Source organism: Mercenaria mercenaria, chromosome 3 (genome assembly GCF_021730395.1).
Source record: "Mercenaria mercenaria strain notata chromosome 3, MADL_Memer_1, whole genome shotgun sequence".
In the NCBI taxonomy this organism is placed as follows: domain Eukaryota; kingdom Metazoa; phylum Mollusca; class Bivalvia; order Venerida; family Veneridae; genus Mercenaria; species Mercenaria mercenaria.
In genome coordinates this window covers 8,556,758-8,575,745 of record NC_069363.1, presented here as the reverse complement: position 1 = coordinate 8,575,745, position 18,988 = coordinate 8,556,758, and the positions used below count along the sequence as shown (strand labels likewise).

General features: G+C 33.1%; 1 protein-coding gene across 5 annotated transcripts in view; it reads right to left on the bottom strand.

Moving 5' to 3' along the window:
• Positions 1-18,988, bottom strand: part of LOC123525480 (uncharacterized) — a 55,295-nt gene that overhangs the window by 13,550 nt on the left and 22,757 nt on the right. The window contains exon 1 of one of the 5 annotated variants that reach the window (XM_045304560.2): positions 2,369-2,609. The exons of 3 other annotated variants lie outside the window; for them this stretch is intronic. The gene's annotated coding sequence lies outside the window, so the exon portion shown is untranslated. Of the gene's footprint in view, positions 1-1,968; positions 2,096-2,368; positions 2,610-18,988 lie in introns of those variants that run through there. One more of the 5 variants, XM_045304566.2, reaches the window with a different exon arrangement.

The following is an 18,988-nucleotide window of genomic DNA, read 5'->3' as shown; positions in this document are numbered from 1 at the left end:
AGCATATTTGAAGCGTTCTATGAAAACCTGACAAAATAAAAGCACTGTATAAGCTTTTTTTCTTTGTTATTTCAAAACGTTCTACATTACAATAACATACAACGTGTTTATATCATTTTACTCGTCTCTACAGTGACAAAACACAAAATGTACATTTTAATACATTAAATCCATAAACATGATTTCCGCAATAACATTTCAATTATGTTATGAAAAAATATGTAGATAGAGTGCTAAAATACACTGCTATACGTTCGTGTTTCTTTGCTGTAATATCTTGTTGGGTCATCTTATGTTTCATACATATCTAAAAAAAGACTTTTTCCTTTGATGTTACATAACAAAAGAAATACAGGTAACATAGTATAGATTACTTCAAAAGTATGCTTAACACGATTTTAACTTGTCCTATCGGTTATTTTTACATGCGGGTACGGAAATAATAGTTTAAGGCCCGTATTCTTCAACATTTAAAGCATGAAACTTGGACAAATAGACCTCAAAAGGCTATTTGTTTTTCTTTTTTCTCTATCAATGCTAATTACTTATGGACTATGATGGGACCTGCATAAATGTGCAGTATGCATAGCAAAATTTTATCATGTTAGTTTGCTATAAATAAAATTATGGCAAATTGAATACTTCCGTTCTTGTGTTTAAACGTTCATGAACGCGGGTCCTGGGATACGCTTACTGGTATAGCGAGAGCGGCGGTAATGCATCTGACCATGATCTTGTTAAGTAGTAATTCTCATTAAGCGTAGTAATATTGCCAAGAGAACTCTATTACCTGTCAAAACTCCTTCCCGTTGTGAAACAATATCTAACCTATCAATCTAATACATAAGATCAAATAGCTAAATAAAATAAATGAGGATTTATTTTCCTTCTATTATTAGTTTTCTTGAAATTTATTTATTCCGTAAAACCGTAAATTATTCAAACTCTCAGTATGATAATTATGTTTTAATATACCCCTATAACTGCTTCTAAATCCTAATGTCGAGTTTCCAGGTGAACAGACAAATGAAAGAAAGTTTTAGATATTGTTACAAATAGATGAAAGTTTAGACATGTGATTGAGTAATGTATTAATCCATCATTGGGACATCCAGACAAAAACAAGTGTATTATATTGATTTATTTCATGAACACTATACTGCGATGGGAGAACTTTTGTAGCACGTCGGGTTGACATGTGTATTATGTTTAATAGTTTATCTTGAAAACTGAAGAATGTTTTGCTAAATTACATTTGAGTTGTATCAATTTTATCTTAACTACATCTACATCAAAATCGTTTTAACAGAATATCAAGTTGTTGGCAAACAGATATTATATCTGCAATTTTAGACACTTTATCTTCAGAAATGATACATTATTCACAAGAAACTACCTGTATTTTTGGTCTTGTGTTCATTTGTTTTTAACTAAGTTAGCCTGCCAAGTGATATGTGTCTGACATAAATGAACAAAAGCCGAGAGGGTCGCCGGTAAAGTAACATCTACATTGAAAGTAACAGAGTGGTAGGTACAATAAAGTAGGGGCTAATATTAAGTATTTTCTTACAACTAATGTAAAGCGTATATATATGCATCATATTTTCACGTGATCGTGTTGATAATTGATTCTCAGGGCACACTAAAATTCTTTCTAAACAAAGTAAAATGTGAATACAGAAATAGCTCACTCAACGTAATCAGGGCTACACAGGGCTATAATTGAAATGTATGTAACTGACAAAATTTGCATTATCATTTTAAAATAAATATACAAGCAAGAAGTAACTAGCAAAACTGGCTTTGCTTTTCAATATATATTACACTCGGTATCACTACATGTATACATCAATAACATGATGACATAATCGTTTTCAGATAAATGTAAAGGTCAAGTAAAGACCTTTATGAATTAGCAAGAAATAGAGGCAGTCAAGAGAGAGAGATTTATGCTAAGTTGCTACGTACCAAGTTTGATGTAATTCAAACCGGTTGTTACAGAGAAGAATGTTTAAAGGCCACTTTATATTAAGCTCTGGTGGTTCCTAAATCCAGTCAAAAAATCCACATGAACAAACATAAGATAAAATATGTCAGGATGCTACAGATCAAGACTGATGCAATTCTGACGAGTAATTTCGAGAAGATTGTGGATGACGTACCTGGACATGGCCTGGCCATTCAGCTATTCTGAAAAAGAAGTAGGAGTACATTTCGAAAGACTTTGGGGTTTTCTCGCAGTCAATCTTAAATAAGTTTCAAATACGCAGCAATTTTTATAGCATAACCTCAGAAAAATCCAAACATGACCATCCTACAAACACATACATGTACCTCAGAAAATAGTGCAATCCATGAAAAAACTCACCTTAAGTAACACACTTGCAGTCTTAGATCCTTCTTATGTGTGAAACTAAATCTTTTTATTTAATTATTTCCCCTGTTACAATATTATTACAGACGCTTTCACTACAATCAATACATCGTATTATTCAAATTAGCCGATGTATATCCACATTTACATTTAAATCCGTACAAAAATAAATTTTGCAATCACTCTTTTATTATGTCTGCATTTTATATACCTCTTTACCCATGAGAAGAAATGCAAATGTTTAAAAAAAACTAGATGATAATCGGTTCGCTTTCACGATTTACAAATATTATTACAAGATCAAAATCTTTCATGTCTGTTCGCCTTACGTCTAACGTTTCGCTGGAGCATCTTTGGTTTTGTACTATCATTAAAATATCAATGGAAAATTCTTCTTCTTTGTTATATATTTTAAAACGTTTACAGATAAACCAGTATAGATTACTGGCCTCAAATTACTGTTTAAATAAATCGGCCTAGTTTGCATTCGGTTAAAATATGAAAGGCGCCATAGTTCTGAGTACGATATCCGGCTCCAACTGGTGGTTGCGGGTTCAATCTCGTCAGATGAGATATTTAGACATGGTCTTCCGAATGTTAAGCTTTAAGAATCAGTCTCGGAATCAACCTTGTTATTGACCATCTCCTATACGTTTTCAGAATGACTTTAAAACTAGGGTAAGAAGTCAGAAGTTCAGAAGGAAGCAGACATCGAGCACAAATGAACCGAGTTGCGAGACCTGTATGTTACAATTAACGTGAAATGAATTTTCAAAATATTTTTATCAGGTTATGAACTTTTAATACATTAAGACTGATTTATTTCAAGGTATCAAGTTTCAGCTTCATTAGGTTAAATAGCCAAAATAGAATAGACTGCGGTTAATACGTATTACATATACTGTATTTTGATTATGTAGCAAATATTGAGATAAAAACATATTTCTTCCGTATTAAGTTTATAAATGTAGACATCCATGCAGATGTATTTCGATAAACACAAGGGGAGTTCACGTTTAAAATACCTGGAAAAGTGCTCTCATTTCTTCTAATATCAACAAAAATCAATGAAAGTGTTAAATAATGTTGATAAGGAATTTTTGGGGGGCAAATAATATATTAATACTAGTCCTTGTGGCAACGTATGTCCTGTGACGTCAGTATTCAATAGTTTTATTAGGAATTTCCATGTATACACCGCTGACTGTCACACAGCTGACTCTCCCGGCCATTACTTCAAACTCATGCGACCTTGTGTAGAAATACGTACTTTCCTCAAGCCCAATAGATTGCTATTTTTGCATAAAATAACTCAACATTGCAGTACTTATAAAACAGAAAAGAAGTAAAAAGTAATCTTTATTAATACAACGTTGAGGTGTCTACAGAAACGATTTTGCTATGTAAATATATGAGTCTTGTAATTTGCACATCTGTTACAATTTGCGTGCATTCTTCTTGTCAAGCTTACTATCACAGGTGCACGATACCAGATGTATCATTAATTTGCAAGACATAAGTATTTTCTTTAATAATTGTTTTACTGTTATTAGATTATCATATTCATGTTGCACGTTAAACCAATGCATGTACGTAGAAAAAGTTTGGAAACATTTTTACTGCACTTAGCTGTTTAATTTATAAAAACTTAACCAAAATTGTTTTGTTATGTCAAATCTTTGCTAAATATGCCCTCCTGGACTCACTATACTTATTATTCTTATCAATTTTATGGCATACGCCATTGTGTTATCAGCTGAAAATACTGAATTTTCTATATTTTTGTCTGTTTGACTCTCTACTGGGAATTTATGTTATGTAAGAAAGCTGAAGCTCGTACGTGAAAATCACTTATCTCGTGTTAAAAAGAATGATAAATACAACGTTGTTAATGTAAGGCAGAGCTTTAAATAAAGCGCGAACCTGACCAATCCATTTTTACAGCCATCTCTCACGGTTAGAAGAACGGTATAAATACTTAGCAACATCGATCATTTCAAATATTATTTCGCTACAAACGAAAGTGCGGTGCGTTTTTAGTGACGAATTACAATAAATAATAGTTTGGTTTGGTAGATATCAAATTTTGAAATACACTTCTGAGGTATTATCTGCAATGACCCGAGGCAAATCCAGCAAGTCCAAGAGCGAATAGTTCTGCAATGATTGGACTGGGTCACGCATAATGACCTTGTTTATGAAGTTTTGTTGAAATCCATGCAAATCGTATAGAAAATATCGGCACCACAAATGCTTATGTACCAAAAATACCAATGTATACAATATACCAAAGTCCAAGGGCGTATTGCTCTGCAATGCTTGGACCGTAAATACTGTAATGGTTCAACGTTCTACAGAATAGCAGCAACCAGTTTCAAGTACAATATAGAATAACAATGTCCTAACATAAAGGTACTGAAGAATATATTTACAGAAAGTGTTCCCTTTTACTTAGATGTTTCATCATATTGCTTCTTCATGAATCTAACTACAATGTATTAGTATATAGAAAAAGGCGAAACATATGTATTATAAATACAACGTGGGTCAAAGCATCTAAATACACATTGGACTGCATTCGTATCACATTCACACTGCCTCAAAGGTGAACGCAGCATGAATACGGAATCAAAGTAGCTTCAAAGCTTCGAGTCGCATTTCTCTACAAAAAAAAGCATTAATACATTGAAAACAGTTATTTAAGTAGTATTTAAAACGATTTACTGCTGTTAACATTACCCCAGAAACTTCTGAAAATTTACCATTTCAACTCCTAGCCAAGTCCAAACTTTGATACGTCAATACGAGAATCGGAGATGAAATTCAAGAAAAACTCACATATAATTATAATCAGAAATCTTTTGCTGTTGATCATTTTACAAACACATCGAAACTGCAATAAGTGCGTACGTAGTATAATTAATGACTTATTCCATTTTGGCATCAATATGCTTAAAACTGTAATTTCACAAAAAAAATCAAATGTAATGTGTATTCAATACCCCTATTTCTATGTTGGTACATTATGACGTTAGCTTTAAAAGTACAACCGTCACCAAAAAGCTACATTATAATCCACATACCTTTTACTCTGTCTCACATTTCGTGAGAACTGTTTTATTTCATAATAAACACTGATGTTACGAGATTGAGTCTCATATTTCGCCAAATCATCTTTAGTTTTATATACCAAAACAATAAATTCCCGTTTTCTTGTCATGTTTAATATATATCTGTAAAACAAGATAACATCTGCTGTATTATACTCATATTCTGTTTAACATGTAATTAAAATTATGGTTTCAATAACTATATGTTTATTATATAACTATACCATGGCCCGATTTATTTATTTATTTCGATATTATCAAGGTCAGGTTGCAGATGAAAAAAATCTAAGCTCGTAAAAATTTAAGTTTTTTAAGTAAACTAGAGTTAATACTTAATGTGATACTGATACAGGTAAATTAAAATTGTGTGATATAATGACATTTTACTTTCAAGTGTAACCTTGACTTTGAACCTAGTGACCTGGGTTGTGCCCTCTGCATGTCGTGTTAATTAGGTTAACAGTGAACGCTAATTTTATGAAAAATCTTCCCAGTGGTTAAGCAGATATGGAGCGAGCACCCTTTTAAGTTTTTTTATCTTTGAACTCTTAGTGTATCACTGGCCCAAGCTTGTGCATTTTGTATATCTGAGACAACCAGTTGCTTTTGTTAATGTTTATCAAATATCCTAGTGGTTTAGAAGATATGGAGGGACAAAACTTGCGCCATTTTATCTTTGACGTCTAAGTGTGAACTTGACTTTAGGCTGGATGACCTTTGTAATGTGCTATTCAAGTCGTCTGGATGAGGTTAACAATTAAAGCTTGTTTTATGAAAATCTTTCGAGCGGTTTTAGAAGATATTGAGTGGACACAAAATTAAGCTATTTGTCCTTTGACATCCCTAAAATTGGACCTAGTGACCTAGACTGTGTGCTCTGCACATTGTGTTGATGTGGCTTTTAATTGTTCCTAGTTCATGCTAATCTTCCCAGCGATTTAAAGGACATGGAACGGACATAAATTTAAGCTATTTGATCTTTGACCTGTAAGTTTGACCGTGACACTGGACGAAATGACCAAGGTTATGTGCTCTGAATGTTGTCTTGATGAGATAAACGATAGACGCTTTGTACGCTTTCGGACAAAGGGATAATCTACTTGAACTTTGACCTGAAAATGTGTTACTGACCTTGGATCTAGTGACATAAGTTGTGAGCTACGCGCATTTGAAAATTGTTAATATGTTGGATGTTTGAAAATCTTCCAAGCAGTTTAGAAGATATGGAACGAACAATAATTAAAGGAACTAACCCACACATTTAGGCGAAAAATAATTTCTCTCTAAAATCCATAAAAAGTGAGTAATCCGAAAGTGATTAATGGTACAAACTTATCGACGTAAGATTTTCGCAAGACAGTCTTATAAATAACCAAAACTATTGTGTAGAAGGTAGTAAACCGTTGCAACGTATAATCAAAGGCCTGAAGGGCCTGAGACGGCTAATGATTGATGTACTGACAGTATAGTCTACCAGTTTCAGTTTGTTTTTAGTTTTTTTCTTAAAATTTCATAACACAGCTCGATATTTACCCAAAATATTATATCCGGATACGATTACACTTTTCTCCAGTTTCAACAATATATTTTACAAATTGTGATGATACGGAGACATTTAGCAGCAATTTGCAGTATCTGACATTGAAGTTTACGGTTAAATTACCTCTTATTTAAATCTTTTCATAAAAAAGTTGTTTCGTTTCGTGAAAGCAGCCAAACATAGACGATCTACTTTCGATTTCAAAAACTACAAGAAAATACAATTTAATGTTTCGCCGATTTGTTTATTTCTCGAAAAATAAGAATTAAAATCATTTTTAATATCAGTAGTAACTAAACAAATCAGTAAGAGCTTCTTCTTCCGATAATATATCCGTTTACTGACTGCAAAATTCAACCCACGCAAAGTTTATAGAAATCATACGATGCGTGTATACGTTCAATGTGGGAGAATTAAGGCTGATCGGCTATGTTACCTAACGCATCCAGACGATTCAGATTTTGTTTTTAAAAAAGCATTGTGTGCGTTTCTGTAATTTTATATACGTTTTTATACGCTTAGAAATTATTAGACATGCGTATTTGCATTATTTCTATACGTAATTTACGCTAATACGCATCTTATCTGGAGCCCTGTGGAATTATTTTTTGTCTTTCGCTGGATGTTACGCAAGCTTTGTAAGTCTGCGCAATTCTTAAAATGCACATTTATGCTTAATGAGTTACATTCGAGTATTGCACAATTACAAGTCATAAATATGACAGATTACATCGTATATTGGTCATAGCAAAGGGAACTGACACAACTTAACCTCATTCATGCAGTGAACTGTTTGAAATTTGAGAAATCTAAAGGAACTACATCCCTTCACGTGTTATTCGGTCCATTTAGAGAATCGCTGAACAGCAAGGACTCGTCAAAAGGCTTTCAGCCTTTAGCCGACTCAAAAATTACATTCTTCTTGCATTTTTTTTGATATATAACTTTTCATATATACATTCTATGCCAAACTTTTATGTCGTGTTATTGGTACTGTATAGTTTCTCAGTTTGAACATTTCGTCCTGGGTGGTTCCAATACCGGCCCTCTTTCATAGCTTTGAGTATTGTATAATCACCTCTTGCATAAGGTGCCTGCTTTGTAATTTTGTCTTTTAGCAGTTTCCGTGATATGCAATCTCCATAACCTCAGATACCCTTTCTAAATTCCAGTTTGTTTAGTTCTGCCAATTGTTTTCTAGTTTAGGGCATACCCATTTTGTAACTTGGGACCATACCCCGCTTTTAATGGAATTACACGCTATTGTATCATTGAAGGTTCCATGTGCACCGCCGTATGAACAGTTATGTGCATGTCTCTAGATAGTATTGTGTACTTGTAGCATGTGTAAATGTTGAGTTCTGCTCAACCCGGGGCTAGAGGGCGTGGACAGAAGCATGCATTTCCACTACCGTCCATGAACATGCTCAATCAAACCGAGCCTGCAACATTTTGTTTTTGTCGAGTTGAGCGTCCTGTGGAGTTTCCTCTTTTTAGTAGAAATGAATATGTTGAAAAATTTCTCCCAAAACTGTGGGCGAGTAGCTTTAAGGAGGGAAGGCTTCAATATAGCCCCCATATACTTTGCATCTAGGGAAATCATGATATAAACTGCGAACAGAGCTTGTTTCCGATATGCATGCAAGTACAGCATTTATACCTTCAAATCCAATCAATATTTTACTGAAGCAAACAGTTTCTGTAAAGTTGCTTAATAACTTGGGTTTTATTATTATAATGTTAAATGACCATAATCAGGTTCGCTCTTTAGTTATTATCTCAATGCTTACTAAAAGTAAGTACATGGCGTTCATGGAAATGCGTAGAGTGATTGGCGTTTTGCGAATTCGTGAACTTAACTTCAACGAATTAGTTTTTGTCATACCTACACAAAGAAGTGTGAATATGACAAAACAAACTTATCTTGTTAGCTTCGCGATTATGGCAAAGACATAATAATTTTGCTTGTACACTGCAGGCAATATGCATGGCAATATAATTTGCGAGATGTTTTGCCGAAATGATATTTATCATCTGTGAATAAGCAAGTAATAATATTTATCTTCTTTGATAAACCGAGATAAGTGGTATTTTTTGCAGTTATTATTGTATATATAATGCAAAAACATTTTGGAGAAGAATGTAATCTGCAAAATAAGTGTTTACTTTTTGATTCAGCAGTTCTAGAGAATTTCTTTTTAATTATGTAAAACATACCGAGAGATACATCATTCATAGGTTTCCAGAAATTGATACGGGACCTTTCAATATCTTTATAAGGCATGCACGTTCACCAATAATTTCGAAAAGGGCCCAAAATGCTGCATCGAATATAATGGGGAAAAATCCTATCTGTTTTATTTTAACTTCAAACCTAATAAACACATTATAACAGGAAGAAATTCCTTTTATTGTTCTTTGAAGTTTTCAGAATTAATTTTACCTGGCAAGATCTTTTAATTAATGGAAGAAATTAACGAAAAAAGCTATTAATTAAACATTAATATCTTCTTGTGCTTTGTTGGCAGATATTCCTGCTCTTCTGTTCTTAATGATGTTGTTGTTGCTGGATTGTCCCAGTTTTTCAGATGTTTGCTAACATCATACACAGTGATGTCAGCAGCCTCATCTACTTTTACGTGAAGCATTTAAAGAATAAAAGTTTTGGAAATAATAGGATATAATGATGAATTATTATTCACAAATGACAAACTTCGTGATTTTGACAGATTTTATAAGTAACAAGTGTTTTCTTATGGCGGTGTCAGACTTTTCGAGGTGGGTTACAATGCACCACTGATATAACCCAGCTACAGAATATATTTTAATTAACAACAAGTGAATGAAGTATTGCCATGCAATACAAAGTCCCCTACTGGAAGGCACCTAATTTTCTCTACTGCAGTATAACATAATGAACTGATATCTGTCAATGATGTATAAACAATATTGTACTACATATACAATATGTGATAACAACACACTTGGATTAAAATGTGCATATATAAAAACCCACAGTTGTTTTCATATTGAATTTTTTTGGCTGATTATAAAAATGTTATCATGTAAGTTATTTATAGTAACAACAAAGGGAAATTAATCTTTTAAAAAAAAAAAATCTATATAATATAAGTCCACAAGAAACTCTTTACCAGGTAGAAATAGGTCAAAATACATCTAAAAATTGGATGTAACATGCATGCTGTACCACAGAAAAGTGGTCTCGATTTTTCTCTACCGCCAGTAATAAAAAAGTTACAATAAAATCTATTTATAGTAAAACAAAGGGACGTAATTCTAAAAACAAGGGTGCCTCATGGTGGTGAACATTTGGTCCAAGTTACATCAAAATCCCTCCATGCATGAAGAAGAAATGTTCCTTACAAAGTCATTCTTGAATCTGACCTTTGACCTCTAAATATGACCTTGACCTTAGACCTAGGGACCTGGTTCTTGCGCATGACATGTTGTCTCATCCTGGGGAATATTTGTGCCAACTGATATCTAAATCCTGCTTTGCATGACAAAAAAAAAAAAAAAAAGTTATAGACCGGACAGGAAAAAAATCCTCTTGACCTTTGATCTCAAAGTGTGACCTTGACCTTTAAGCTAGGGTACTGGGTGTTGCGCATGACACGTCATCTCACCATGGGAAACATTTATGCCAAGTAATATTGTAATCCCTTGATGGATGACAGAGTTCTGGATCGGACAGGGAAAACACCTTATTGACCTTTGACCTCCAATTGTGACCTTGACCTTTGAGCTAAGGGTCTGCGCTTTGCGCATGACATGTTGTCTCATCATGGGGAACATTTGTGCCAAGTAATATTAAAATACCTTCATGGATGGCAGAGTTATGGACGGGACAGGAAAAAAACTCTGTTGACCTTTGACCCCCAATTGTGACATTGACCTTTGAGCTAGGGGTCCGGGATTTGCGCACGACACGTCGTCTCATCATGGGGAACACTTGTGCTAAGTGATATTAAAATCCCTTAATGAATGTCAGAGTTATGGACCGGACACGAAACAGACCCTGTTCATGCTATGTTAACATTTGACTGCTAAGTGTGACCTTGACCTTTGAACTAGGGGTCTGAAAGTTGTGCATGACACATCGTCTTATTATGAGGTACATTTGTGCCAAGTAATATTAAAATCCCTTCATAGATGGGAGAGTTATGGACCGGACAGGAAAAAAAGCCTTGTTGACCTTTGACCTCCAATTGTGACCTTGACCTTTAAGCTAGGGGTCCAGGTTTTGCGCATGACACGTCGTCTTCTCATGGGGAACATTTGTGCCAAGTAATATTAAAATCTCTTCATGGATGGGAGAGTTATGGACCGGACAGGAAAAAAGCCCTGTTGACCTATGACCTCCAATTGTGACCTTGACCTTTGAGCTAGGGGTCCGGGATTTGCGCACGACACATCCTCTCATCATGGGGAACATTTGTGCCAAGTAATATTAAAATCCCTTCATGGATGGGAGAGTTATGGACCGGACAGGAAAAAAGCCCTGTTGACCTATGACCTCCAATTGTGACCTTGACCTTTGAGCTAGGGGTCCGGGTTTTGCGCATGACACGTCGTCTCATCATGGGGAACATTTGTGCCAAGTAATATTAAAATCCCTTCATGGATGACAGAGTTATGGACCGGACACGAAATTGCGGACGGACGGACGGATTGACGGTCGGACGGACAGACGGACGGAATGACGGAAAAGTGCATTCCTATAGTCCCCGAAACTGGTTTTTAACCAGCAGGGGACTAATAAACGAAACTGCCTGATTGCAAGCTGACTAAAGACAGTTTCAATTGACTGAGCATAAATATCATTATGGAACGAACATGTAAAGCTTGTAACGTTCTCGATCAAGGTGCACTGACCAGAGGACATTGCCTTTTATAATATAAACAGACGCTATCAGCTATTATACTTCAAAAAGACCCTCTGACAGGAATTATTTACTATCAAAATGTCAGTCTTGTCTTTAAGTGTCATGTAGCCGCAGCATTGATACATTTTCTGGTCCTCTGAGATTATGGAATCCGTTCACTATTTCTGAATAGCAGAATCCGCCTTAAGCTGGCGTAATGTGGCGGATGGGGTGTTGACGCATTACCTATCATAAATAGACTCAAATTAAAGTATGTTATTACTTTTGGTTGTGTTTTATCTTCTCACAGATGGTTTCAAACTCGACAGTTTAAGTTTTTTTTATTGTACATACAAAACACTTTATGCAATGTTTTTAATATTTGACATATACTGGTCTTGATATATTGGGACTTCTTGCAAATCCATGAATCGCGCAAGCGATTCTTGGATGATTTGGATGAAAGGTGCTAGGGGCGTGAGAGGTGTTGCACTTTCCATTACCTCTCATGAACAGACTCAATCAAACCGAGTCTGCTATTATTCTGCTTGGTTGCATTCTATGCTTTCAAAGGATCTTCTTACAGATTTTATTATACCCGTATAAACGAACAAAATATAACATTCAGTTCTTTTCTTTTCATTTTTGCAGTAGCTTGCTTCGGAGATAATTGGTTTGCTTTCCATGAGTTCCAGAAAATCAAAGCAATGTCAAGTTACCGATCTTTTTAACATGTAAATAGAACAGCCAAAAAGAACCACCCAAGTTCAATCCGATTAATATACATTTCCTTGTTTTTATTTAAAATGTTGTTAAATCGAGACAAAAGTCATTTAGTCGTGTCGATTCAATTTTAATCTTTACCGTCAGAAAAAAAAAGTTTTAGCTATGATTTACTGTTCTTTATGAAATTTTGCTGTCCATCTGTGAAAGAATTTTTGTAACGACGCTTTTTTATTCACAAAAACGTGAATGATGTCAGATTACGAGTGCAATATTTATGTAAAACTAGAAATTACATTGAAATCAAAAGAAATAGACCACTTTTTAAACAATTTTAATATTAAAGGGAGGAAATTAAAAAAAATCATATAAAGTCAAAAAAACAACATACATTTCCAGTAGGGATCTAACTCTATGCAATGAGTGTTTTTATTCCTTAGATATATCTCTAACAGAATATATGAAAACTGAAAAATGTCATAAAATGTTGCTCAAAGTGATTAACCGCCTTTAAAGTTATATTCAGACATTTTTTGGTTTATAGTCAGATCGGCTCGACTGAATCGTCGGACTGTTGTCAACAGTACGTTTATATACATAAATATAATTTAATTTGAACATACACTTAAGGATATGCTAGTGACAAAATCTTAGACTTTGGACCGCGATCTTGCATGGAAAATTCTACACACCAAACTACGTATCGAACCCACATCGGCAAGTGTCACGTCTTATATCTGAAAGATACTGACTTTGTAATGTTCTAATTGATTTATTTCATTACTTGTTTACGTTTTCTTCAGTCTATTTTTTCATTACGAACATTCATGTTGACATAATATTCAAGTTTCAAGTTTCAAAGTTTATTGGTAAATCGGCATAAATAAAATACCTTTGGCCATTAAACAATTTAAATACAATATAAATACAATACAGATGGCCAACATTTACTTCACAATACATGCACAATATTCAATCTATCAATACAAAAAAATACTAATTAACTAACTAAGAAGCAGGTATGATGTTTAGCTTTTCCTGCCTTTTTGACATAGCATAGTGTACATATTTTGCCAAGTTCCTTATTGTTTTAGTATTCATACTTGACAATGTTTTAGTAAATTTCTGGATGGACGGGAATGGTACAATAATACTATATTTTTTTCTTAATTCTCTATATATTGGGCAACATAAAATAAAATGGTACTAAGATTCAACTACTTTTAAATTACAACATCTACAAAGTCTGTTATTTCTTTCAATATTTGTATATCTACTAGTTTCAATTTCTAACGAGTGAGAACCTAGTCGCAATCTCGAAAGATCTTTTCTTATTTTAGCATTATTAACAACATCAAGATACTTTTCATATTTGAATTCACATTCGAACAATTTATAATAATCTAACTTCGGCTGGCTAGCTATGGTTGCATGCCAATTCTGTATATATTGATCATAAAGACGTTGTTTAAACAAAGGCATGTAATTAACATTAGCATTAAAAGCATCCCACAAATTACTAAAACCTAGATTATTTAACAGTGTTTTCATTGCAAATGCCCAAGTATTATTTCTATTTATATGTATAATTTGTAATATGGTGTGTATAGGATTATTCGTGTTTTTCATAATTTTAAATTTGGTCCAATACTTCAGTGCTCGTTCTTTACATTTAACAGTTAAAGAATATCTACCTAACTCACCGAGTACAGCTGCATTCGATGTTTGAGGTTTAACTCCAAGCAATTGTTTACAAAATTTAAGATGCAATCTATCAACTTCTTTGTAATTGTAAATGCCCCATATTTCAGAACCATACAAGAGTATGGGAGATACCAACGAATCAAACAGTCTAAGTTTTGTTTTAACATCAAGGTTGATCTTATTAAATACCGAAAGCAAACTGTTGTAGGCTTTAAGTGCTTGTTCATGTAACATTTGTACAGCATATTTCATGCAACCAGTATAGTGGAATTTAATTATAAATTTAAAGATATTGAGAATGTTGTTTTTTAAAGTAATCCAACGCTTTCTCGTACTTACTTCTCATAAGACTTTAAAGGGTTTTCGCACAACAAACCTTTTATTTTAGCCACTCTTAAATGCTTTTAACTTCTAATATTGCATAGATATTAATTTCAATTTATAATAACCACATGCCATTTAAACGGTATTTACATCTCAATAAGGGTTAGTTCTTCACACATCTATTATTTCAGTTCATATTATAAGTGGTTGATAATCAGTTTCAGGGACTATGGGATTGCGCTTTTCGTCCGTCCGTCATTCTGTCCTTTTGTCCGTCTGTCAGCATTTTCGTATCTGATCCATAACACTGCCGTTCATCAACGGATTTTAAAATTACTTGGCACAAATCTTGTGTGTGTAACTCAACAATCCATGAAGGATTGTCAATACTACTTGTATTATGTTTCCCAAAATAAGATAATGTGTCAAGCACAACTTTCAGACCCCTAGCTTAAAGGACAAGGTCTGCAGTTGAGATAATTAGTCACCTTTCAGTAGGGGACTTTGTATTGCACCGGCAATACTTCATTCGCTTGTTCATTTTACCATTTACGTTAACATAATTGTATTGCTTTCAATTAATAGTATTGCATATTTTGTTTTATTGTTGATTGTGTTGTTTTTAATTAATAGTATTGTATGGGGTTTTTTTTTTGAGGATCATAAGTACATGTATGTTAGGATGGTTTATATCCAAACATGTTGTCCTTGTTAACTACAGGTGCTATTATTACTATAATTAGTATACTTGTTGTTATTCATCTTCTTATTATTGCCATTACTATTATCATTATGAAGTGCAAAAAATGATTCAGGAATGATACTATGGTATTAGTTTCTTTTGTCACGGCAACACTATGATATATAAACACAATAACACTGTTTTACAGGACAGGCACGAACAAAATTCACATAAATGCCAAGCTTTCTTTATAATCCAGTTTAATGTCAGTGAGTATTATATTTACATTCTAATTTGCACCACTTAAACAAACTGGTCAGATGTAGAAATCAGTGAAAACTCACTGTAAGCCCGTTTAACAGGAAAATGAATTTATGACCCAATAAATATCCTGGGCACTGTCAGTAGATTATCTTACTAACTTTAATACTATTATCGCTGAAAATTGATTTCTCAATAAAGCGAAAGAAGTGTATATTCAAATCTATAAACAAGCGAATATGACGATTCTATCAGAGTTGTGTGGGTTTTTTTTTTATATTCTCTGTAAAATCTTATCATTTCGTGAGAAAATATACATTTAGTTAGGTAATAAATGCTTTACGTTGTAACGGAGGTTTATAGGAGTGAATCTCATATCTCACTCGAGCATCTGTAGTTTTACTTTTCACAAGAATATATCAAGTGTCATATTTAACAAATACAGATAAACCGAGATTACTGAAACAGTATTACATAAAAATTGTACGAAGACACGTTTTAAGAATTCCGTGACTCACAGCAGCTTGAAAATAAATATGAATAACATGTGAAATAAAAATTTACGGTATCAGTCAATATTATCTAAATGAAAAATGCACGTGAACATCACTTTCAAGCAGAACAAAATACCTGTGATGCTATGTGCCAGTGATATAGTAGATATATGATAAACTTGAGTAATATTTTACTGGATTGCAAATAGCACATATTTTCTGCCAAATCTTCTTAGATTTCTGTAAAAACGCCTTGTTTTCTGATGTTGAAAAAACGACATCTATGGTAATCTGATTTATACAAACCTTCACTTTAAGCTTAACTCAAAGTGAAAACGACGCTCCTCATTTTCTCAGTTGCAGAGGAATGTAATCACACAGAATAAGCTATCATTTTACTTAATTAAGCAATGACTCTTTTTTGAACCATGAAAAGAACTAAATATGAATGATATAGCATTTAAGATATTCCATGTGTTAAATCTGGTAGGAAGTTATGTATTTTTTTCCATATAATAGTCATTTTTAATGTCAAAATATCGTAAAGGAAAAATCGACCTTACGACCCCTTTAAATGCACGAAAAAAATGTAAAGAAATCTCGAGTCATCAAAATTTACTTGAATTTCGTGCGTGTACTACCAATATCATTAAAACACATATGAAAGTAATAAAAATAAGTCAACAAAAGAGTGTTTCAATTCATCTCCGGGTGAACAACATCCAAAATAATTTTCTGATATTGTGAGAAGAATAAACATATGTTTTCGATGTTGTACTTGCTTTTTTCAGGCCAAGTTGAACCGACTTTAAATTGCCCGGGTAAATATTACATCGTAAATATTATTTTTGCTTCATTTTATTACCGAGTGTACTTGCAATCCAACGCTACAGAAATGTCATATAAAAATGAAATAACAAAAGTAATATTAATTTAGTATTTTGATTTTTAGGAAAAGTATCCTACATCTGAAACTTGAGGTGTACAGACTTTTTTTGCATTTAGCGGCAATCCAAACGTCAGCTCCATTCTAACAGTATGTTTCATAGTCATATAGTCATAAAGATGGCGAATTTCATTTGAAATGTCATCTCCAAGGAGCAATGCCTTTCCACAAAGTCAAATGTTCTTTTATTCCCGTTATTGTAATTTATTCACTATTTACTTTCAAAACCGAATTTTAAATAGACGTTCAAAACTATTATTCTCAAACGAAACAGTTGTCATCTTTCGTAAATTCTGAACCTAAACCTATTCATAGTTTTGAAATTTAGTACCTTAATTAACATCTAATGGGCATAGGGCTTGTAAAAGGGTAAGACAGATAAATGTAGAAATGGAGAAATACACGACACAACATTTACATCATTAGTTTTTGCAACAAATCTTAAAGGATATTACTATATTATAGTAGCGTAAAATAGACGATATTATTAAAACCCTGTGCATAATAAGTTTGTCTTCATGTATATTAGCGGAAGTTATATGATAAACAGTTAAAATAGTAGAATTATTGAAGGTTTTTAACAAAAAGGAAATCGAAAAATTAAATCATTCTTAATACTGCCGTCCATGTTTTCTATTCGCATATAAACTAAAATTAATCTTCGCTTCTTTTTCAACATGTCATGTGCACATTCAGACAAAAACGGCTGAATGATAATATAAATGTATGAAAATATAACAGGTATGGTTAAAAATACGATTCAGGGGCTTTAAACAGGTTAATATGAATGTCTTAGGTTGTGAACCGTCTTCATAGTTCACTTTGTTATGTAACTTCAAGGAAATCAAACAATCATTCAAAAGATTAATAACTAAAGTAAAATGCTGTAACTGTAGCTTCGAATGAGATAGAATAAATAAATTTGTCCGTCAGCAATCGGAAACACACCTTATCTTATATATCGTACACTATTTCATAAAGTCCTCAACATAAATGTAATAGTTCTTTTACTTCAGAAAATGCTTTCATAAGTTGTTTAGTATATAGAAGGTGAAAATCAGTGAATTCCATGCTGCATTTAACAGCAGTCAGTAAAATATGTAGAAACGAGGTCTAAAGCGTTTATAATGCAAGAATATAAATGTTATGAAAAATATAACGAGGATTAAGCTAACAAAATCTCAAAAAAGGCCTTTAGAAGCCAAGAAATAAACGTTAAATCCTGTTAATAAATACCAACTTAAATGTGTTTTTTTTACTTTATTATACTTTGCTATACGTTCTGATTTTTTTTTTATATTTTCTAGTTGATTTAACATTTTGATTTTAACCATTGAAAATAGAGACATTTATGATAATTTGTAATCAAAAATTCTATCTGAAATATGTCTGTAATTAAAAATTGTACAATTGACAATAAATTGTACACTTTTAGCATGATAATTAGCGTTTAAACAACCTACGCTGAAAGGCTTTTCCTATGATATGTCGTGCATAAAACTGTACAATATGACAATAAATCCTGTAATACCTGTCTAAACATGTTAAACTTTAGGCGTTTATCATTACCTCTGACATGGAAAGTTGACATTTTATCGAAACGCTGTGAAAATGTTACCCTTTTTACTTAGCTAGGCAGGTATTTGACAGAGGCAAATTGATTTGGATAGAAAGTGTAAACTTGCCGTGGTATCGTTTCTTTTTTACTGTTACAGATTAGGTATGTTTCAACCCATTTGATTAAAGCGTTTGATTAAAATTAGCATAAGTATGTTAAAACCCAAGGAGGTTGAAATATCTGATAAACAGTTTCAATCATATAATAACCATAGTATATATTATGTATATACGCAGATAAACGCTTTTCGTTTGGTACACACACAAAAAAAGATGTAAATAAAGATTCATACATAAAAAATGCTGCAGGCATGAATGATAAATAGC